Source organism: Plectrocnemia conspersa, unplaced genomic scaffold (assembly GCF_051122295.1).
Source record: "Plectrocnemia conspersa isolate PC_06_02 unplaced genomic scaffold, ASM5112229v1 ptg000006l, whole genome shotgun sequence".
NCBI classification, from domain to species: Eukaryota; Metazoa; Arthropoda; class Insecta; order Trichoptera; family Polycentropodidae; genus Plectrocnemia; species Plectrocnemia conspersa.
In genome coordinates, this window is record NW_028277170.1 from 5377452 (window position 1) to 5400691 (window position 23240).

The window sequence follows — 23240 nt, forward strand, 5'->3', positions numbered from 1 at the left end:
TAAAAAAAAAGTAATTAACTAAGAATCTAAAATCATTATTTGGGAACCATAGAAAAGGCATTACAAATAATAAAAAAAAAAACATTAAAATTGCACACATATTTAAGTCTAAGTGAGCGCTGTCTTAGTGTAAAATTACTCTTCTTAGCTTATAAAGGAATGTCTTTTTTGTCTAAAAACCGCTTTAAAGAGTTGCACACTATATGTATTTAATATTTGAATGCATTTAACTCAATAATTAATCATGCTATTTTATTCCTGCATATCCCACCACATGCGGGACTTTATCTTATTGGAGTGTATCATGTTGGAATTGGAGATTGATTGGCAACCACTGTATTTTATGTCGCGTGTTCAATTAAAGGATTTCTCATCTTCAGTAATAATTAGACTCAAAAATAAATGTTTCTGCTCTTGAATCATTTATTATTGTCATATTGTGATTCGCTGCGCTAGGTTTTCTCCAAAAAATGATGAGATACCCATATTCTGCAAATCTACGCCTTTACTAACTTTTTAAATGTATATGAACTGATGTAAGCGACCCGTTGAGTCTTTATGCTAGCTTCTATAATATTAATCTCGGACCTGTTTTGATGCCAGTTCTAATTCTTACTAACAACCCTTAAGGACTACCTACCCTTACGTAGTTTCTCTATATTCAATGTCAAAATTCACGAAACGAAAAATTTAATGGCATTCTTGCCGATTGTATTACATGTGTTTTTAACTGCTATTGTCGCATTATGACAGGGTTCATACTCATAAAGCATAATATAGCTTATCTAAGATTATTTTATTTCCACAACCATTGTTGGTTTATGGTTGAAAAAACCGAAACAAAAAATATCTCGTTACTAAATAGCACCATTGATACGACGACTGTTATTAAACATTGAAAGAATAGAGAAATTATTGTTAATTTATAAAAGCAAATTGCAAATATAAGAAAAAACGCATGGCAATCTAATAGGACAATTTGATACATTATATAACTCTATATTATTAAATCCTAATAAATTTATTACCCAGTAAAAAGAGTAAAGCTTTAAAAACGAGCTCATCTTAAAAATAATTTCGAATCACTACTAACAATCAACGTATGTTGAAATTTGAAATGTCTATGGACACATGGACTGTTAGAAAAAACACAGGATCGATATATTCTGTTGTTCTAGCCCTAAGATGTATTCAAAAAATTATATTCCTACTTTAATAATTATATAATATATTGTTCTTTAAAAATATTGTTTTACTTTTCATTATAAATATAATATTATTTGTCATGCATAGAAACTTTTGTTATGAAAAAAATACAATTCAAGTTTTTTGTACTGGCAACTTTGCAACTGTCAGATGTCATGACCTGAAACGTCAACACTGAACGCTTTTGTCATGTTTTCTCTTTTCCTCCACCAAAGTATAGATGATATATTTATATAACATAACTATAATTAACCGCAGGGATGGAAAGTTAAATTCGGCGTATTTGGACCTGATAAAGGATGGAAGCTGGAAAGAAGCCTTTCTCGCCACACATTGAAATGCCACTGATAACCAAACTACTCCACTAAATTGCCAATTTAAAAATACCCGACGACACTACTAAATGTGTAGCAAAAGTTTTCTTTAAACCATGAACACTTCCTTTAAGTGGCATGCGAAGATAAATCACAGTGTAATAAAAATACCGAGGGCAGCATGGTGAGAGAACGGTCGCGGAACTAGTCTGTACATCTTATTCACCTACTGAGCGAATTACTGTAGAAGCGCCTCGGAGGATTTGGATACTCGACCGATATTATCAGACAAACAATTGAGCACTGCAGTCTACGTCCCATAAGCTGCATATTGCCCGGACAAAACTAAGCCCTAATGGATGCATCGGCTGTATTTGACTCCCGAATGTAGATGATATATGTACAAGATATCACTATGCTTTGCATTTGTGTTGTATGAATTGTCCAGTAAACACAATGCATTATAAGCAGGGCTGGCTCATGAAATGTATAAAGTGTTCCGCACACACAAGCACCTCCATAAAGTCATGGTGTATATGAAGTGTTCCGCACACACAGACATCGCCGTAAAGGAAAAGGTGCCTAAAATATTTCGAAAAATATGTTATAAGTAGAACTCTGGAACGAATTTCTCAAAAGAATCATTAAAATTATTTTAACCATGACCTTAGAAAAATATTGCATTTAGAGGATCTTCAGATAAATTTTTTACCAAAAATAATAGTAGATTTCTTAAAATTATCGAGCTGTTTTCAAAATATGATCCAGTGATAACACATAAAATTCATACAAAACGTATTACTTGGGTAAGAATATCCAGCAATAAGTCATCTCATTGTTCACCAAAGCTACCAATGACAAAAATTTGGACATGGTGAAAAATGATTTGTATTCTTCCATAATTGTAGATTGTGTGCCGGATGAAAGTAATAAAAAACAAGTGTCGATTGTTGTGCGATATGTGCACATTGAAAAAAAATCTTAAGTTTGCAACACAAATGTTGAAAGATTAACAGTATGAAGAGGAGAACACCGACGGCGATCCTATATAGATTAAGTTCGCTATTAAACGACTAAATTTCATATATACCGGTCATTAATTGGCTAGGTACACCGTTCCATATTTTTAACTATATATAAATCGAGCATCATCAACCGTTCGCCAGTTAGGTTAGTTCACTATCCTATTGTTCAAACTTTATATAAATATGACATTCACCGGTTACAATAATATTTTTCTTCCAACTTCCTTTCTGGAGTTTCAGCTCTGATGAAGGTGGAGACACTCTCTTCTTGGAAGAGGTTGTAGGGCTCCCGATTGTTTCGTATACGCCACTTTATCAGCGCCATATATCCTGCGGAGCACTTTCCACTCAAATATGTCAAGCGGCCTTTCTTGAGTCCTGGTAAGTGTCCAGCCCTCTAAACCATATGTCAGAACTGGTCTGATCAGCGTTTTGTAGAGTAATATTTTGTACGACGAGATAGTGTGCGCGATTTGATTTGTTTTATTAGACTGAAATAGCATTTATTTGCTGACACTACTTGTCTCTTGATCTCCTTGCTGACTTCGTTTGTAGCTATTAACATGGTTCCGAGGTATATGAAGTCACTGACACACTCAAAAGTGTACTCGTTCATTTAGAAATTTTCAGGATACTGGCTCCTCAAACTAGGCATAACCGACATGTATTTTGTTTTTGTTTCATTGATTTTCAACCCCATTTTCCTGGCTGATGATTAGTGCCTGTTTTGATCTTGCCACTATATCTATGTCATCGATGCTGGCGAAGATTTGTATAGATGTATTATATACACTGCCGGTTATATCCAGTTTGGCATCTCGGATTACTTTTTCTATGGCAATGTTCAACAGATTGCACGCTAGAGCATCGCCCTGTCGGAGGCTGTTGAGTATTCACAAATATATCATTTTGTACTCTCACTTGGCATTTGACATTTCTCATTGGGAGTTTCACCAAGGAGATTGATTAGTCTTTTAGTTACACCCTACTATGTATTCTTTAGATTATTCCATGCATAAAAAATTGCTACGAGAAAAAAACTACAAATTCTTAAATACTCACAATTGCAGAAAAGAGTATTGTGTAAAATTTATTATTAGATTACTTTAACTTGAATTATATTTTTGAGCTCATGCAATGAGTTATTAAAGTATTAATAGGGGGGAAGGGAGGGCGAAAATTTATTTTTGCCTGGGGCGGCAAATAACCTTGCTTCAGCGGCGTCTGTGTCAGCCATTTCGAATCTGACTTCATCGTGTGAATAATCACATCGTTACATGTTTCAGTTATACAAATATATGAGAGTGGGCGAGGCATCACTACCGCTGTATCTCCGTTGAAGGCTACCAAGAGAATGTGTCGCCGTCCGTCAGTATTAGCAGAGTGCCGCCAAATTTTGGTCATAATAAAACCTAAGGCATATTATTAAATAATATGTAAATATGTACACTTAATAAGTAAAGTTGCAACGGCTCAATCTATATCTAATTGCCACCTGTCACCACCCGTCCGCTAAAGCTTATTTTTCATTATGGTACTGGTGTAAAAACTGGCTCAAACGAAAGTGTAATTTTAATAAACTACTGTCGGAGAGGGTAAGTTTGCTATGTTAAGCTCTCACGACATTCACTCACGACACTCACTTTGATAGTTTGGCGTAGCACTGCGGGGGGCGCGGCGCTGCGGGGGGCGCAGCCCTACAGGATGCGGTGCCGCTGGGGCGCGGTGCTGCGGTGGGCGCGGTGCTGCGGTGGGCGCAGCCCTACAGGATGCGGCGCCGATGGGGCGCGGTGCTGCGGGGGGCGCAGCCCTACAGGATGCGGCTCCGGTGGAGACGCGGTGCTGCGGGGGGCGCAGCCTTACAGGATGCGGTGCCGATGGGGCGCGGTGCTGCGGGGGCGCAGCCTTACAGGATGCGGTGCCGATGGGGCGCGGTGCTGCGGGGGGCGCAGCCCTACAGGATGCGGCTCCGGTGGAGGCGCGGTGCGGCGGGGGGCGCAGCCCTACAGGATGCGGCGCCGATGGAGGCGCGGTGCTGCGGGGGGCGCAGCCCTACAGGATGCGGCTCCGGTGGGGCGCGGTGCCGATGGGGCGCAGCCCTACAGGATGCGGCTCCGGTGGAGGCGCGGTGCTGCGGGGGGCGCAGCCCTACAGGATGCGGCGCCGATGGGGGCGCGGCGTGTCAACTTTGAGGTTATGATAGGCCGCGACCACGTGCGTGGTTCTCCGGGCGCCGGTGGGTGCGCGGTGGGGCTGCGGGGGGCATCTAACGGCGCTGTGATGTCGCTCCAGCGGGCGTTGGGCTCCGACCGGCGCCTATGGGGGCGCGCGGCGGGGCTCCTGTGGTCATCGGGCAATCGCGGCGTCTCTCCGGCGTGTCCAGGACTCTAGCGGGTGCTCGGGGGCTCGCGACGGCGCTCCGGCGGAATTAGGCCCAAAACTCTACCTCGTAATGTCTGGGGGCTCTGGCTGTGAAGGTCTCGACGGTCGGCAGGATTTCGCCCGGTCAGATGGGGGCTCCGGCGGCGCTGCGAGGCGATGGGAGCGGATTCGGACAGCGTCCCCACGCCCGTCCGCCGAAAGCAGCGCTTTGGCACGTCCTCTCAGCTTCGGGTCCCGTTCGGAATAGGCCGAGCTTTTGCGTCCCCAAGCGCGTTAAGGGATGGTTTTGGTCTTAACGCCGTGGTCGGTGAGCAGCGATCGGCGCTAGGGGTGCAACGCCTTTCCGGCCCGATTCCTTGTTATGTGTAGCACTAGGTCGCTACACCACTCCCCCCCTAGTGGTTTCCTCCTGGAATCCACGATTAATCCAGAAACCGAGCCGGAAAACGAACACGTCTCCCGCCTCTTGTCTGCGTGAGGTCTGTAGGAGTTTGTGCTATTTCTGACGGAGAGCTCGCTGGCGCGAGTATAGCTGGCTGCCAGTTGGCGCTGTTTGGCGTGGACGCTTGGGCGTCTGGTTTTGTATGGGTGTGGTCTGGCGTTTGTATATACGCCGGTTTTAAACGGTCGATGGAGATTGTCGTGTGGCTTCCTCGCACGTTTACAACCATCCATTTGGGTCGCCGTTGAATGACCTCATACGGGCCGTCGTAGGGGGAACTGAGAGGTCCCCGTGCTGCGTCACGTCTTACGAACACGTGCGTCGTCGTCGGTAAATCTTTGAAGATGAACGTTGGACGCACTCCGTGTGATCTCGGCTGGGCGGGCGACAGTTGCTGCATACGCCCTCGAAGTCGGTCTGCAAAATCTGGCGTAATCGTACTTGGTGCGGCTTGTCGCGGTGCCAGAAATTCACCAGGAAGACGCAGGTTTTGTCCATACACCAGTTCTGCAGGTGTAGCTTGCGCATCTTCTCGCCAAGCAGCTCTGATGCCCATTAGCACCGTCGGTAACGCCTCTGTCCAACGTTCGTCTTGATGGCACCTGAGAGCGGCCTTCAACTGGCGGTGGAGCCTCTCTATCATCCCGTTTGCCTGCGGGTGATAGGCTGTTGTTCGTTTGTGTGATGAGCCGAATGCATGATTCAACTCCTTGAATAGGGCGCTCTCGAACTGCCGGCCTTGGTCCGTCGTAATCCTAAGTGGGGTGCCAAATCTTGTGATCCACCCGCTGTAAAGTTTCCTAGCCACAGTCTCGGCCGTGATGTCTTCTATCGCGTAAGCTTCCGGCCAGCGGGTGAATCGATCGATGCATGTCAAAATATATTTCTTCCCTTCTGATACCGGGAGAGGGCCGACGATGTCGATATGAATGTGCTCAAATCGGCCTTCCGGGGGTCGAAAACTTCCGATCGGTGAAGACACATGCCTGGACACCTTTGATCTTTGACACTCTAAGCACTCGCGGGCCCATCGCTTGCAGTCAGAACGAAGCCGGGGCCAGAAAAACCTGTCGGCGACGAGCTTCATCGTTGGTCGGCCACCTGGGTGTGAAGGTGAGTGGCAAATGTCAAAAGCTTGCTTCCGGAACTGTTGTGGCAAATATGGACGCTCTTTTCCTAGAGATGTGTCGCACCAAATGGTGGTGCTGGACTCGGGTAGGCTGATGGGACTCAAGGCTGTCCAAGGAGTCTGTGGGTCGGCTGTTTGCTGACGCTCTAACTCCTGGTAGTCTATTTGTTGGCTGCTGACGATCTCTACTCGCGATAGGGCGTCCGCCACTACGTTGTCGCTGCCGGAAACGTGCCGAATATCGGTCGTAAATTGGGCGACAAAGTCCGTATGGCGGAACTGGCGCGGGGAAGCCTTCTCCGGCTTCTGCTGAAATACAAATGTCAGAGGCTTGTGGTCGGTAAAAATAATGAACTCCCGGCCTTCCACCATGTGTCTAAAATGTCTGACTGCTTGGTAGATGGCAAGGAGCTCCCGGTCGTAAGCGCTGTATTTGACCTGTGCCGGTGCCAATTTCTTGGAATAAAACGCTATTGGCAGCCATCCGTCTGAAGATCGCTGCTGAAGACTTGCGCCGATAGCGTGTTCCGAAGCGTCCGCAAATATTGCTAGGTCTTGACTTGGATCAGGATGCGCGAGAAGGGCGGCATTCATTAACCCTTGCTTGCATGCCGCAAATGCTTCCTCTAAGTCGCCGTTCCATGTGATTGGGTCCTTGTTCGCTGTGGTGCCTCTAAGCTGGTCCGTCAGTAACCGCTGAGCTGCGGACGCTCCAGGGATGAATCTTCGATAAAAGTTTATCATCCCTAGAAAACGCCGCATTTTCTTGACGGTGTCTGGGCGCGGGAAGTTGGCGATAGCGTCGACCTTTTCCGGGAGAGGGCTGGTCCCGTTTTCATTGACGCGGTAGCCGAGAAAGTCGACCTCCGTTTTTCCGAAAATGCTTTTCGCTGCGTTGACCAACACTCCATATTCTTTGAGGCGCGCAAAAAGTTGTCGGAGGTGATCTTTGTGCTGGGCGTGATCTTCGGAGGCTACTATGATATCGTCTATGTAGACGAAGCAGAATTCGAGTCCTCGCAGTGCTGCGTCAATGAACCGTTGGAATGTTTGTGCCGCGTTTCTCAGGCCGAATGACATAAAAGGAAACTCGTAGAGGCCAAACGGTGTCGATATTGCGGTCTTTTTTATGTCATCCGGGGCGACCGGGATTTGATGATACGCCCGTACCAGGTCGATGGTGCTGAATACCTTTCGATTCGCCAGCGCGTGCGAAAAATCTTCTATGTGTGGCACCGGATAGCGGTCTGGGATGGTTCGCGCGTTGAGGGCTCTATAGTCACCGCAAGGTCGCCACTCTCCCGGCGTCTTCTTCGGGACGATATGCAGTGGCGATGACCATGAACTGTCTGATGGGCGGATGGTACCATCGCTCAAGAGGGTCCTAAACTCTTCCTTAGCGACCCTGAGTTTGTCAGGGGCAAGTCTTCGGGGGCGACTGAACACCGAGGGTCCTGGTGTGGTTCTTATGTGGTGCACAGTGGTATGTTGCACTGGTCGCAGAGCTCTGTTTCCGGCGGGTTGTGTTATCTCCGGAAACTTTTTCAGGAGAGAATGATAGTCCCTGTCGATATCGGCTGACGATATCGACTTGATGTGCGGTGGTTCTTCTGCGACGTGCGGGCTACCCGGGGCCCTGAAAGAGGTTACTCCGTCGACGAGGCGGGCGTTCTTCAGGTCCACGAGTAGATTGAAGTGCCGCAGGAAGTCAGCACCGATGATCGGCGACTGCACGTCTGCAATAATGAATTGCCACTGAAACTCGCGGCGAAGTCCGAAGTCCAGTGACAATTCCTTCCAGCCGAAAGTCTTTATAGTCGATCCGTTAGCCGCAAACAATTGGTATGGCACCGGACGAAGTACTCCAGCAATTTTCTTTCGTGGAAACACGCACAAGTCCGAACCCGTATCTACCAAAAACCGCACTTTGGATCTTTTGTCCGTAATTATGAGACGGCAACTGGTAGGGCTTAACACGCCGGCCGTCGTTGGCGGTAGCCCCGTTAGTTTTTTTTTACTCTACTTTCACAAGGTGGCGAGCACCTTACGGCTTTGGCCCCAAACTGCGTATGATACCAGCAAACGCCGTCCGTATGGGGTCGGTCCCTGGACTGGCTTCTCGGTTGGTAGCGGCTCCATGACGAACTTGGTTGCCTTGCTCTGGAGCTGCTCCGTGGGCTTCCTTCTCTGCCTCGGTATTGCGGGCGGTCGTTCCGGTGTTGAGTAAGCTCCATCCGGCGCAATTTCTTGCTCAGGTCCTCGACGGTATTCCGCAACTCCGCTACTTCGTCCTCTGACGTCCGCCGTAACGGTTGCTGGATAGCGGTTACTTGGGGTGCTGGTGGTGGTATTGCTGGAGCCTGGAGGGCGGCAGTCTGGAATTGCGAAATTTCCGCAATTCTGTCCGCCGTTGCAGCAATCCTATCCAGCTCGCAGTCCATGGATCCAGCAATGCCCGTCTGTATGTACGCTGGTAAGCGAATCTGCCAGAAGGTTTTAAGCATCGTTTCTGGAAAACTGGGTCCAGCAAGCCTTCTCAGCTCCCGCAAAAAGGCTGATGGCTTCCTGTCCCCCATCTCGGCTTGTTCGAACAGGCGCCTAGTCTCCTGCTCCTTCGAGGCTCCCGTGCGCGAAATTATAGCCGCCTTGAGAGCACCATACGCATATCCAACGGGCGCAGACTCAATAACGTCCTGGACCTCTTCCAACACGAATATGGGCAGACAATTGAGCGTTTTACAGTATTTCGCGTTATCTGCTGTGATTCGGTGGTGCTGGAAGAGCGTTTCTAATATGGTGAACCACAGTCGGGGGTTATGGGTGCAAAATGCTGGGGCTGTCATGGTTGGGACATTAACAGCCTCAACTGCTGGTGGTGGGTTCACCGGGGCGGCTGGTGGGGCATCCATTTTAGCAGGAATAAAAAAAAAAAAAAAAAATCAGTAGAATAAAAAACGGGCTACGTGATCACGTCGGGTCACCAATTGTCGGAGAGGGTAAGTTTGCTATGTTAAGCTCTCACGACATTCACTCACGACACTCACTTTGATAGTTTGGCGTAGCACTGCGGGGGGCGCGGCGCTGCGGGGGGCGCAGCCCTACAGGATGCGGTGCCGCTGGGGCGCGGTGCTGCGGTGGGCGCGGTGCTGCGGTGGGCGCAGCCCTACAGGATGCGGCGCCGATGGGGCGCGGTGCTGCGGGGGGCGCAGCCCTACAGGATGCGGCTCCGGTGGAGACGCGGTGCTGCGGGGGGCGCAGCCTTACAGGATGCGGTGCCGATGGGGCGCGGTGCTGCGGGGGCGCAGCCTTACAGGATGCGGTGCCGATGGGGCGCGGTGCTGCGGGGGGCGCAGCCCTACAGGATGCGGCTCCGGTGGAGGCGCGGTGCGGCGGGGGGCGCAGCCCTACAGGATGCGGCGCCGATGAAGGCGCGGTGCTGCGGGGGGCGCAGCCCTACAGGATGCGGCTCCGGTGGGGCGCGGTGCCGATGGGGCGCAGCCCTACAGGATGCGGCTCCGGTGGAGGCGCGGTGCTGCGGGGGGCGCAGCCCTACAGGATGCGGCGCCGATGGGGGCGCGGCGTGTCAACTTTGAGGTTATGATAGGCCGCGACCACGTGCGTGGTTCTCCGGGCGCCGGTGGGTGCGCGGTGGGGCTGCGGGGGGCATCTAACGGCGCTGTGATGTCGCTCCAGCGGGCGTTGGGCTCCGACCGGCGCCTATGGGGGCGCGCGGCGGGGCTCCTGTGGTCATCGGGCAATCGCGGCGTCTCTCCGGCGTGTCCAGGACTCTAGCGGGTGCTCGGGGGCTCGCGACGGCGCTCCGGCGGAATTAGGCCCAAAACTCTACCTCGTAATGTCTGGGGGCTCTGGCTGTGAAGGTCTCGACGGTCGGCAGGATTTCGCCCGGTCAGATGGGGGCTCCGGCGGCGCTGCGAGGCGATGGGAGCGGATTCGGACAGCGTCCCCACGCCCGTCCGCCGAAAGCAGCGCTTTGGCACGTCCTCTCAGCTTCGGGTCCCGTTCGGAATAGGCCGAGCTTTTGCGTCCCCAAGCGCGTTAAGGGATGGTTTTGGTCTTAACGCCGTGGTCGGTGAGCAGCGATCGGCGCTAGGGGTGCAACGCCTTTCCGGCCCGATTCCTTGTTATGTGTAGCACTAGGTCGCTACACCACTAATTATTGGAAGAGTAAATTTATTATTTTTGTAAAAAATAAATTTTGATCATGAATTATATTTATAAAAATTTTGGAATTACTAAAATAAATATATTTTTATTTTTAATAAATAGAATAAAAGAGTGAATACTTAAATATTAGTAGATGTTGAAATGAAATGGCCGTTTAAGCGGTTGTTTATGGCCAAAAAAACTGTCAAATATCACGAACATGTTTTTATTGCTGTTTGTTTATTTATTGATAAAATGTACAATTTTATGATTTTTCTACGCCTGTACAAAAGAAGGTATATGCCATTTACATTCAATTGGGCTTAACTAATTGTTTTTATTGCAGTTTTTCAAGAGATAAACACGTAAAACTTTTATTTACACAACACAATAGAATCTAACGTTAAATACATGATCCCAAATGATGCAGAATGTATAAACATATTCTGGATTACTTATCATTAACTATGAATGAAAATATCAGATCTATATATCTAATTTTTCTGATTATCAGTAAGTATCTTACAAAATGGAAGAAATACTATAACATAAGGTGACTAGATTTTATATCAAAGGAAAACACTCAAGATAAAAAGGCTATCTCGGAAGAAATGGTGTACAAAATCTTCGAGGAGGATGTCTGATCACTTTACATAACAACATTATGAATGTTGTTTTATGTTGTGTATTGTTTTTTATTTATCAAATATTTTCCAATACAAAAATTTTTGTAAATTTTAGGTCGGTGCTACTACACCAGTAGTATTTTTGGAGTTTCTGAAAGATTTGTAAGTTCATGAAAGCAATATACGCGATCTCGGCAGCGAATTGTACATGACGTTCCACAGGACTGGTCTGAGTACTTATCTCTGCAGGGTTCCGTAAGGATAGCAAGTTGGACCTTTGAATTGATCCCTCATACTCCATATTTACCATATCTAGCTGTAAACGATGCAAACTAATGTCATTGAATTACAACCTCGATAAGTGTGAAGATATAAAATAAGATAAGTTGTAATAAAATTTGTCACTTATAATATATGAATTTATATTTTTAGATAAATAAGAACTACTTTGGAGGACTAGAATGAGCAATCTGATAACAGAAGTAATTGAAAGGTTCAGATGGATGATTTAATAAAATATATTTATTAATTCGATAATATTTGAAGGTAATAATAATAAATAATTAGTAATGTTCAAAAATTGTCCACTACATCAACAGCATGAAATATTATTTAAGACGTGTAATCCAGCAATACTTTTTTTATAAATTTAAAATTATTTATAATATAATTTCAATTAGAAAATGTTTATCGTATCATTATTTGTTAATTTCGCTTTTTTAAATAGCAAAATTCAAGTTTTGAGTTCCATCGACGAGCTCCAAGACCAAAAAGTATTCTTTTTAATCTGCATTACTTCTAAATTATCATTGCTTTTGAAAAACAATAATAGCTTTATACAATAATCATTAACATAAAGTAAAGTTATCTTCTTGTATATAAGTGTCCTAAGACATTGGCTGTGCGCATTTGACTTGAGTCATAAGAAAACAGTATTCAATTGTATAAATAATTTGAAGAAATAAAAACCAATATCGTACCAAAAAATCATTTCAGTCGTTTCATTCCGAGTGGGTCAAAATACTTTATCTATGCTAAGGGTTTTTATCAACTTTCGTTCTATGCGATTATTTTTCTTCAATAATGGGCAAATACAAGTTATACCCTTAGAGCGAAGTTAATGTGTCCTTTAAAAAACGAAATACCTACTGGTTTTATGAGAAATAAAGTATATAGTTAATAGTTAAATATTTGGATTACAGCTAAAAACACAACATGTATAGTTGAACATCCATTGATAAATATTAATTGACTTAATTTTCCTTATTGTATATAATAAAATCCTTATATCTATGTTAAGGAATTTTATGACTTTTTCGTATTCAATACTTTTTCTTATAGAATAGGCAAATTAAGAATTTTAAATAGTATTAAATTTAGTATGTTCTTTATATAACAAAATACTAACAGGTATTATGTGAATTAGTATGAAGTTAGTAGATATTGAAAACACAATTAATATATCATTGACAAGCAAAGGGAGAAATGTAAAGTAGCAACCGATGAATTGTCATAGAATGGAAATGAAAATGCGGTGGCATTCTAGCATTTTTTTTACGGTATCTAAGTATTTTCATCATGTAAATTTTAATTTTCTTTATTTTTTAGTGTAAAAGTTTAACCACAAGTTTAAAAATGAAAAAAAATCCAGTTTCTTCTGAATCGCCAGTCCTACTAATAACATATCCAAAATAATAACAGAAACGACGACAGAAAATATGGAAGTATTGGTGCAAGTTGATTTTAAAAATGTGAAAATTAACAGAGAATCTGCTGCACATAAAGCAGCATGAAAAAATATTTCTGAAGCTGAAAAAAATGAGATTGAAAACATTTTTAAAATCATTTACTTGCGAAAAAGTAATAACTAAAATAAAAATAAATTATGATAAATTTTGTTTAATTTCTTTTGCGGTTCATGGCATAAGAAAAGCTGCTTTGAATTTTATTGAAATACAATTTTCGTAATAAAAAGCTTGACAAAAGGTGAATTCTAGCATCTTTGTTTTTTTTTTTAAAAAGCCTTGTATTTAAATATAACATCTGTTATTATGATTATTATTTTGATCCTTGAGGTGATAGAAGTTCGATCATATTATATTAGTGATGATTAATTTGGTATTATGCGGTTCTTGATACACATTGGACGTGTTTCGTGCGAACTATATAGGTATGATTACGACTACAATCGACGAAAGTTCAGATTATATTTACATCATCAAAGACTGGTAGCAGAATAAAAATGTGTGAATCGGCAAATAAGTTTAAGTTATCGGAATCCATAGTAAGAACAATCATAAAAGATAAAGAAAGGATTCTCGAAGCTGTGAAAAATCTTCTCAAGTATAATTTGTAAACACCATGGTATTATTGCTGCAATTATGGTGTGATAATCAAGTAAAAGTGAAGAATTATCCAGTCGATCAGAACACTTTGTTACCAAGCTTAGCTGATTTTTGAGAGCTTAAAAGAAACTGTGGAGGCAGGCAAAAACGAAAACTTTGTAGCTAGTAGCAGTTGGTTCAACCGATTTAAAACTAGCTGTAATTGGCACAGAATTTCGGGGAGTGAGTGGAGAGGAGGCTACTATGTAGATTCTTACCAAAACCACTGCCAGAGCCGGCACAAGCCCTGAAGCTGCAACTAACACTCGCACTTACACTCCTGGACTAGCATTGGATCTTCAATATCAGCCCAGGTGTCATACGTGTACTGGCGACTGCTCAACCACTTTCACTAGCCTTTTCTTATTGGGGTCATACGAGTCCATTCCATTGGAAGGGACGCTTGGATGTTTACATCCTGGGAGCGTTCCACACTTCCCATAATACTATTTATTTTTAAGAATTTATTTAATTTATTCTCCGAGTACTGATGTTCGGGCCCATATTAGAAAGCATAATCGTCATTGAAATAGCTCCTCCTTCAAGTTAGGCTCTTTGACGTTTCGGAGGACACAGGTACCTTAACGGGGGCGTCAACACTATACTCTGCTGCTTAGCCTTGAAAGCTCCTTACTCCTTGAAAGGAACTCATATTACTTTCTCACACTAGAATGAAGGGCATCCAGCATGTGGTGAATTAGCACCCCACGGGGAGTGGAAAGGCAGCAATTGACGATAAAGAAGCTGCGTCTTCATTTCCTGAGACACTCAAAGCTATGATGGCTATAGCGGTGAAACCGTATTTAACGTGGATGAAACTAGCCTGTTCATTTCAATTCAATGTTGCCTGAAACAACTTTTAATACATGTGAATAAAAAAAGCTTTAAATACAAGACAGTCCTATAGATTAGAAAATGACTTACTAATAAAATGTAATTATAAATAATGTATTACGCTGTGAGAATTCATTTATATAAGTATTTATTTAGGTTTTATTATGGGCAAAACTTGGCAGCACTCTGGTAATACTAACGTGACGTAAACACATTCTCTTTTTTTTCACTCTTCGTATTGAAGTGTGGCGACAGGTAACAATAAGTTGCTACCATTCCCGTACGATCCTCAAAATATATAAATAGACGGACAGCAACTCCAAGGGACAGTTCCCCCGATTACATTGCATCGACTCGACTACTGTCTCGCTGACGCCCTCGCCGCCGTCTCCGCCGACCCGCCCCTGCCACTACCATCGCCTTCTTCGCCGACCACGCTATCCACCGGACTTCTCTCAAGGACATCTAATCAGCCGCCTAGAACGCACAAGCTCCAGCACCAACGACGACCCCCAAAGAAGCATTCAAGTTGTACGTAGTCGCTTCGATGGTAGGTCTTCGGTTGATTCGGTTAATGAAGTATACTGGTCGAACGAAGTCGCTTCGAAAGTAAATTTTCAGTTGAGTCGTTAGGTTGTTCTAGATGTCGCCAAAAATGTTGTTCTCCTTTTGTTCAAAAAGTTCAAAAAATACCTAGTCTTTGAATGAAATTTCGAAAAGACCTTTTTTAATTTACATATAACTATGTTTTCTGAGAATGGCTTTATTTGTGCTTTTATATTAGGAAATAATACATCTATTTAAATGACGTTATTTAGTTGGTTTTCAGTATGAGTCAAAAACTGCACCACAAGCAACGATATTAGATGCTGGGGGAAAGGGTAAATATTCTAATTTTCTTGCAAGCAGATTGCTTTTGCAACTCAGCTGTCAATTATGACACTCATCGACACCAACCTATGAATACATCAGTGCTACCAACCGTTGAACTTAACAGCGCGTTTGCCGACCATTATCTACGTTACTAATGAATATTTAATATTATATATATAAATTCAAATAATTGTAATAATCGAGACAATAACTCGAAAATCACCTAGTTATATTATCTAAGTACCCGAGGTTCAGTAATTTTTTTAATAATAACGAATAATAAGTTTTGTCGAAGGAATTATAGAATGTTTGTAACAGTAAAACAGATAAGATTAAACCCATGCACCAATGTCCATGTCCATCAAAACTTGATGAAAGTGATTGAATTATCTATGGATAATTATTTCAAACAATTTAACAGAAGCTGACAACGCTACGACTGGTCTATAGTTATTTATTTACGAATTGTCAGCTTTTGTATATAGGGGGGGGGGGGGGTGACTTTTGCGCAAAAAATCAAGAAATGATGACGTCATCTATGTCACTAATAAATATTTTATATTTTCAATCAAAATAACGTCTATATTTTCTATGTAACATGTACAAATTTTTAGCAATAAAATAAAAATTACAATAATTATTTTATTCCATTATATTAAAATATTTCTCAACCTGTTATATTTTTTAATATTTAGCATTGACGAATTTTTGAGATCTCTGTTAATAAAGCAAATAAAAAAAAGGGATGAAAATAAACATTGATAAAACAAAATTTATAATAATAAATTAGCTTTTCGTGGGAACGGTAAGTTTAAAATTAAATTAAGAGAATGAAGTATTTGAACTAGCTTAGTATTTGGATAAACGATGAAATGGACCCCGACGAAGAGATTAAAGTCCGCTTTGAAATAACTAGAAGCTAGTTTTTAAAATTTAAAGCTGTACGTACAAACAAGACCAGAATTCAATTCATGAAGTGCTATGGCCTGGTCATAGATCATGGAATATAAAATTTAATACAATCAATAGACTGAAAGTGTTTTAAATTTGGCTTTATATGCGTATGTTTAAAGTTCCATGGACTAAGAGTCCTTAATTGTTGAATTCTTTAATGATAAGAAGTGTTCGAGAACTTCTTTTAACCAGTAAATAAAATATGATAGAGTACCTTAGACATATGATCCGAGGTCCCAAATATGAGCTTTTTCAATAATGTAAATATTGATGGAAAAATGGATCGGAAGAAAGAAGATTTATTGGTAGCAACCAGTGGCGTACCCAGGGTTATCCTTAAAATTGCCGCCCCCCCCCCATACATTTTTTGCAGGGTCATAAAATCAGCATTTCTTAAAATAATAAATTGGTTATTATTAAGATCTTGTTATTCGTGGATTTATATATGTTTTAGTACATTCAGGGTTAAGAACCACATTAGACGATCCCATCGCGAATATGCCGCCCCCAAACAAGAGCCGCCCGGGGCGGCCCGCCCTACCATAGTTACGCCACTGGTAGCAGCAAATGTTATGAGCGATATTTGGAACTAATAAACAAGGTGGTAGTCGCCATCTAGAATGACACTAGAAGAATAAAATAATATAATACAAAAACATTTTTTTAAGTAACATACAAAGGAATTTTTGTATCGAAAATTTACTTTCTTTAAATCTGTATTTATAATCTAGTATCAAAAAAATAATTTAAAAGATTCAAACATAATTATGATTATTCTCATTAGTTTTATTATTCTAGTTAGGTTCTCGGAGAGTAAACTTTATAGTAATATATAACTGCGTTCATTTTTTATTTTTTGGATATTTTTAAAACTTATAATGTAGCCAGGTTTGTGTCTTGTACTACCGATTAAAGCTATTTTGTGGAAATAGTTTATTGGTGAAATAGCCATGATTATATATATATTTCTATGTACATATAATATATAGCACGAGGCTCATTCCGATGCCAAAATCCTTTATATCGATGGAAACGCTTTCGGGTTAGAGCAACACGCAAGGCGCGAGTAATCAATATGCATATGTCAAACTAGACATGAATTTCACACGAATATATTATTATACTTTATAGCTAATTTAGGGATTACTGACAAATGTAGAATCCAAGCATAATAAGAATTTCAATTATACAAAATTATATTTTTATAAATATAATTACATAATATATAAATAAAATATATTTTGTTATCTATTAAGTCTATTAAATATAGCTCGATTTTAAATTATAACCGCAATATTTATCAATGGGAGAAATTACTAATATTAGTAGATTGATCGAAATTATAGTTTTTTATATTTATTAATTTCGAGTATAGGCCATCGTAATGAACGCCGCACTGTGACGTCATATTTACTTCTAATTCTTGATGGTATGGAAATATGCGTCAAATTCCATTACAGTACACTGAGGGAGCGTCGGTTCGCAAACTAGCATATTCGCAAATGCGATTACAATTTGTACACGTAATGGTAAACCAAAAGCAAGATAGAGTCCTAAAATACATTGGTTTGAATCCCATATGAACCCTGTTATTTTTCAATTTTTATCGTATCCGAAAGATAGAAATTAATGATTATTATATCATTACAATTCGATCGATCATAATCAATTAAGTTTTTCTAGATTATCCTGACCTCACGGTTGAATATTGTTATTATTAATTATATTATAAATCGAGCTAGGACGTGCATAGTGATATATATTGACTATAAATTGTATTATTAGTTTATGTTTTTTTAAAATAATTGTCATTAATTAACAGACTTTGGTTTTAGTCTGGTAGTCCATTACTTACATATATTTTTTTTACCACACTATAACGCATTGGGTTAATGCCTGGCATGTTGCAACAAGATTACAATAAACAAATAAATCATTTGTAAAGAATGCTAAATTAAATAACGATGCTCACACTGGGAATTGCTGTTAGAGAATTATGAAAATTAAAATAAATTTTAGGTTAATTATGTTTGCCTATTTATCTATTCAAAATGTTACTTAGTTGTCATTCTAAAAATATGCACATCGTCATTTATGTATTACGGCGCTTAGAATGTGATAACAAAAATTGGTAATTAGTTTTTACTTATAACTGACTAATAATAGCGATATATGTTTTAACGATGAATAATCAAACTAGAATATGTTCTTGATACACGAAACTGAGATAGTGATAGTATTTTTTTTTTTATAATCACTATTCAATTAAATACATATTTTTTTATACAGAAATCTACATATTTCCGGATATATCTGGACGATTTATGTATTTGTCATGGATTAATTAGTTTATATTAAAAAAATGTTTATTTAGCGGCGTAGCTCAAAATTATTGAATATTTTATAAATAATTTTAATTTGATATAAAGCGAATTTTGAGCATCAGTTGGTCGTGCATCAAAACTGGGGTGTCACAGAGAATGCCGTATTGTAAAAATAGGGGGCACTCTAAGGCTAAAAGGCGATTTAATTACTACCCTTTTTTAAATATACAATGCATTTGCCGAGGTTGACAACATTTTTTTAGGATAATTATTTCAGATTTTTAATACGATGTATTTTGTATAATACATCTGCTAAAATTCCCTTGCCTAGAGCAGTGGTGTACAAACCATGGGTCCTGATTTTCTCATTTTAAAATAAACTATAAATATAAACATATTGTTTGAATATGGATTATTGCCTACTTTCTTTTAGCGCCCCACCGCAAAATTGCGCCCGGGGTTGTCTGACCTCATCTGCCCCCTTTCGCTACGTCTCTGCTTCTATTCAAACTATCATATTGTACGTCATCGACCAGACAAAGAAATACAAGACAAGAATGTTCCACGATCAGCATGAAGCGTCACATGAGTATTATTGCTTTATGATTTATGGGTAATAAAATACTCTTGGCGTGAGTCGTTCAGATTCAAAAGAGGTCTTCTGTCACTTTGAATTTAAAAAATAAATACTGCATACTATCATGTATTACGTCGTTTTAGAGAAACAAATTCAACAACAACAAAAATTTAATCAATCTAAATAATTGTATGTATATGGATTAAAATAACAAGTTTTGAAATAGTTTAAGAACTATTAAGTTATTAGAAAGAACAAGTAACGGAATAATTGAGATTTGTGGAAAAAATACTTTTCGCAAATACATGTTTAAAGCGTAATAAATCAAATTGTTATCAGTATTTGCAACTTGCAAAACAAGTTAATTCGTGACGCTGACGCACGTGACAATCGGGGACTAGCGTGAACAATCTAATCAAAGGGAACGTCGGTGTCTTTACAAACATAAATAATATGTTGATCCAGGAATACAAGTGTCCGATGACAGCTGTTCAAGTTATGATCGTAACGTGAAAGTATTATTATAAGAAAGGTAACAGATAAACAATATATTTTTACCATAAAAATCATCGCATTGGCCCGAAACTCGAGAGTAGAAAAAACTTAGCTCTTTCATATGGAGCCTGGAAGTTTCATAAAATCTCTTTGACTTTAAGGACCTGTATTACCACGCAGATCTACCCCGAACGTCGATCGAAATTAAGAAGACCAAGAAAGCAGCCGAGTTAGACCCAATATTCGGAGATGATTGGAACTTACTATGTATTATCACAAATTTGTTGTAAATTTATTAATGGGCAATAATATTTAAAGCTTTCTACTATATGAAAATTAACGTGCAAAATATAAAAACTAATACTTATGGAGTACTACAGGTATTAAAGTTAGGTCCATTATTGTTTGTATTATGTATACATAATATTGTGGATGTATCTAATATAAAGTGTAAGTCAATCTACTTGTGGATATTACTATAATTTATAATGAAGGTGGGAGTATGAAAGAACTAATGCAAATGCTGATTTATTAATGTAATTATACCGTTATTCGTCCATATTAAAACAATTTAAAACCGTTATTTGTCCGCATAAGAACTATTAAGAAACCTTATATTTTTTAAAAACAAGAGAGGACTTGATACACAAATTCAAATCTAAGTATTAATTAGATTTTAGCTAAAATCAATATATCACTACATAAACGATTGTTCGTTTAAATAAATTATTTGTCTTTAGCGTCAATTAGACAGTGTTGCCAATTTAAAATGTTTGCAAGCGTGTGATTACGAGATTATGAGCGCAAAGTGCGAGATTATAGGCTCGAAGTTAGATTATGAGTACTTTGCTTAAAAACAGTCGCCGATAAATCTATCTACATCTAGTTGTAAGATATAAAACACTGTGTATTGATTCCTATATAAAATATTAGCCACCGAACTCAAAATGGTTAAGTATCAATGCTCTTCGCCGGCAACAATATAAAAATGTTTACGACGGCTGATGTAAACACGTAGCCGACGCAGATGAGTAGCATCGGCGTATACCTATTCATACAGATGCAATGAGCAATAATCGACCTTATTGTAGGTGGCATAAGGGTGATGTTCAGTCGGGTTGACCGGTGCGGTTGAACAATTTTGTCAAAGTTGACCTTCTGCATGAAACATTAGTTATTGCACTTCGTTCGTGGTTGTTGGTGGTGCGTCGTCGGCTGCCGGTTGCTATTTATCGGGAGCCCAACTTTTGCAACAGTTTGAGTACCTGTGTATCGAAACGGGACCTGTATATAAAAAAAATGCTGTGAAACGCCCGGTTCAAGGTAAAGCGTCTGTTTGTGTTTGGTTATGATTTTTGTGTTATAATAAGTGATATTTAACCAAATTGTGCGCGAACGAAACTGTATATTATTATGAGTCTATCTTTAAAATCTAATAGTGCAAGGCCCACAGATTTAGTGTCAAAATTTGTTTATTTAAAAATAAACATAAAATCAGTGATGTGTCATTTGTTTAGTAATCGACGAACAAACGCGTTACTAATGTTACTATGCCTGTATTCTGATATGAAACGACTGCTAAGCTAAATTGCGTGCGAACGTCAATATACATCTTAATGATTCGTCTGTGTAGATTTTACGTTTAAATTTGTTATAAAAAACAATGATGGGTCATTTATTTGTTTATTCTCTATTATTCGCATTACTCTTTGAACTTTACGTAGCAGGTTTAATGGTTTGTTTGTATGTATCTTGAAAATAACTAGGTTTATTATTACTACTTTGCATAATAAGTTAATGATTACAAATAGATGCATCATAATTCGTATAAAACCAAATTTATTGATTTGTTATATCCAATATAAATTAAATAATATTTTAAACAACTTTTTGGGAATTGATGACACAAATATTGATTGCACAAATATAATTTTTAGTTATAGTTAAATTTTTGAATTTTTAGTTAAATTTTGCAGAAATAGAAATATTATATTGTATTTTTACAACACATATTTTTTCATATAAACCAGTGGTATAAATCAATGATTAATATGTATAAAATATATAATACTAGTGTTCTAATCCCACATATACACTAATATTTTTTGATTTCTATCGTGTTCGGGAAATCTGAATTAATGATTATTATATGATTCCAATTTTTATCGATCATCACAGATTAGGTTTTCCTGAATTTTTCTAATCTAGCAATGCAATATTATTTTATTATTATTTATTGATTATTATTTTATATTGCATTTATAAAAATTATAGAAAAATTCAGTGATTCTTACCGTTTTATGGCTTTGATTTATTTTACTTCTTTTTTATATTAATATGTTTTAATAATTTATTTATACTTTTCTATTATTAAATTTCGTTATTTTATTTTATATATTTTTCATAAAATTAGTGTAATGTTTTTTTGCTACGTATTCTTTAATTTATTGTTATTATTTTCTAAAGAAATCATATTAAAAAAAATATTACATAAATATAATGTTTTTAATTTATTATTCTTTCAATCATATATGTAAAAATACTATCTGGGGTACCACAAAACAGTGAAAAATTGCCCACCGTACATGTACGGCGATACCCCATCAAAGCTCGGTGATTTTGGGCTGCGAGCTTATAGAGCCATATACCAGGGATTCTTAAACTATGGCACATGTACCAATAGTTGTTCATAAAGTTATTTTTGGTGGTACGCAAAATATGTTTTTTATTAAATGCGTTCAAAAGGGTAATATCGAACTCAGTTGGTCGTCCCTATTTTATCTTCTTTATGATTGGAATGTATGAAATTGGTAAAAATGAACGAACAGTCGGTAATACCGTGCTAACTTGTCAAGTAATATCGCAGTCGTGAATCGCGAAACGTTTTATATGGTTTGATTCTTATTTCTGTGGTACAAAATTTAAAAACTTTGAGAATCCCTGCTATAGAGAGTAGAGATCGGGTTCCTTTTTCGTCAGGACGTCAGCGTTTGGGAACGCTCCTCTTGCACTAGCTATCCAGATTCTCAACGAGCTTGCCAAACTCAACGATTTTTATGGCAATACTTATGAGAAGCTGAAAAAATTATCTATTTTTGGTGTGGGTAAACCTGGCAAGTCATGATATTAAAAAACAAATAACTCATGTTGAAGCGGAAGATTTACAACAAATACAGGCTTGGCCAATATAACTGATCGAGGTTGTTTAAGGTGTTTATTTTAAGCTTATTTTTAATATTTAGTAGGTCCTTTCTTTTTATTTTTTTTAATTACAGCTGCAACCCTTTTTGTCATTCTGTCAACGAATGACTTGCAGGTGAATGGAGACAATTTTCTCCATTCCATTTGCAATTTTTCTCACAGCTCAATTGTGTTGGGCAACCTTTCTTTTTAATTTTGCCCATAAATGCTTTATAGAATTTAGGCTGATGACTTTGCAAGCCATTCAAAAAGCGTCAAACTCTTTGACGCAAACCAACCCCTTCTTTTTAGCGAAGTATGCTTGAACCGT

At 39.7% G+C, this 23240-nt stretch overlaps 1 protein-coding gene and 2 long non-coding RNA genes across 32 annotated transcripts in view; all 3 read left to right on the forward strand.

Annotated features, from left to right (window-relative positions):
• Window positions 1-1361: 1361 nt before the first annotated feature.
• On the forward strand, window positions 1362-4022 carry LOC148234082 (uncharacterized). Of its 2 annotated transcripts, XR_015810060.1 has the most exons (3): window positions 1392-2690; window positions 2786-2926; window positions 3832-4022. It is a non-coding gene; the product is annotated as an uncharacterized LOC148234082 (long non-coding RNA). The 2 variants fall into 2 exon arrangements; XR_015810059.1 differs by having other exon boundaries at window positions 1362-2926.
• A 6645-nt stretch (window positions 4023-10667) lies between these two features.
• LOC148234083 (uncharacterized) lies at window positions 10668-15476 on the forward strand. Of its 10 annotated transcripts, none has more exons than XR_015810069.1 (4): window positions 10803-10919; window positions 11009-11175; window positions 11238-11332; window positions 11404-12275. It is a non-coding gene; the product is annotated as an uncharacterized LOC148234083 (long non-coding RNA). The 10 variants fall into 10 exon arrangements; XR_015810068.1 differs by having other exon boundaries at window positions 10809-10919; window positions 11009-11332; window positions 11404-11450; window positions 11511-12275; XR_015810063.1 differs by adding an exon at window positions 12897-15476 and having other exon boundaries at window positions 10821-10919; window positions 11009-11649; window positions 11721-11834.
• A 5337-nt stretch (window positions 15477-20813) lies between these two features.
• The window catches only part of LOC148234084 (coiled-coil domain-containing protein AGAP005037), a 278647-nt gene continuing 276220 nt past the window's right edge, over window positions 20814-23240 (forward strand). For all 20 annotated transcript variants that reach the window (XR_015809854.1, XR_015809853.1, XM_088187296.1 and 17 more), the window contains exon 1: window positions 20814-21052. The gene's annotated coding sequence lies outside the window, so the exon portion shown is untranslated. The remainder of the gene's footprint in view (window positions 21053-23240) is intronic.